At 38.9% G+C, this 1,042-nt stretch overlaps 1 protein-coding gene across 2 annotated transcripts in view; it reads left to right on the top strand.

Moving 5' to 3' along the window:
• LOC106872891 (probable phospholipid-transporting ATPase IA) overlaps positions 1–1,042 on the top strand; it is a 427,279-nt gene that overhangs the window by 131,643 nt on the left and 294,594 nt on the right. The gene's annotated exons all lie outside the window — the stretch shown is intronic.

The raw sequence follows: 1,042 nt of genomic DNA, 5'->3' as shown, positions 1-1,042 counted from the left end.
TTCTCTCACTCTTACTTCCTGTTTCTGTTTTGCCTGTAATTCAAAGGGGCCAGCCTTGTCACACTGTGTCTCGCTGAATATCCCCGAGAACTACGTTAAGGGTACGCGCGTCTGTGGAGTGCTCAGCCACTTGCACGTTAATTTCACGAGCAGGCTGTTCCGTTGATCGGATCAACTGGAACCCTCGTCGTCGTAAGCGACGGAGTGCCAACAACAACAACCATTCTGGTATGGGTTGGGTGGTTTGACAGGATCTGATGGGTCAGAGGATTATGTCAAGCTTCTTCAGTCGTATGTATTATGACTGCATTCATTTGAGTGATTTTTGTATTTCCCCTCATTTTTTCATGTCTTCATTAGTAGTAAACACAGTCTCACATCATGTAGGCAGTGTTGTTTGCTTGCAATCCACAGCAAAAGCATATCCTAATTTCTTGACCTACCTTGATACACTGCTTGACCTTTTGTAAACAAAAGTCTCATTCAGCTGGTGTAAATTGTTTCCAGTTTTCCACATAACCATGTCTGAAATGTCTGTCATTCGATAGACTGGCAGATTGTTACTTCACTTGGATGCTGGTGGAGGTTGGCAGGAGGAAGAGCATCTGGCCATAGAAAACTCTACTTCATTATATTCTTGTCTGGTCCATGTAAATCTAGAAAAGCAGATGTTAAAATGATAATGATTATATTGTTCAATGTTAACTTTTTTTTGTTTTTGTTTTTTCAAGATGGTAGCGTATGATTTGGCTGCTATTTCTTGAAGGCTAGCAACTGCATAGAGCAGGGGTTTTCAAACTTTTTGACTTGCGGACCCCTTTATATTTCAGGCTTTACCTTAGGGATCCCCTTATAAGCGCTTATGAAATTTATGCATAAATATTTGCTTAAAATAACATATTTTTACATTTATTTATTTAACAGTATTTAACAAATAGGTTTATTGTCAATTAAAAGATTTCGATTAAAAAACATATATAAAATCAAATTGCCCATAAAAAGTATTTGCTGTCCATGGACCCCCTGTTTTGTCCGGGGACCA

This window comes from Octopus bimaculoides, chromosome 7 (genome assembly GCF_001194135.2).
Source record: "Octopus bimaculoides isolate UCB-OBI-ISO-001 chromosome 7, ASM119413v2, whole genome shotgun sequence".
In the NCBI taxonomy this organism is placed as follows: Eukaryota; Metazoa; Mollusca; class Cephalopoda; order Octopoda; family Octopodidae; genus Octopus; species Octopus bimaculoides.
This window is presented reverse-complemented; position numbering and strand designations above follow the sequence as displayed.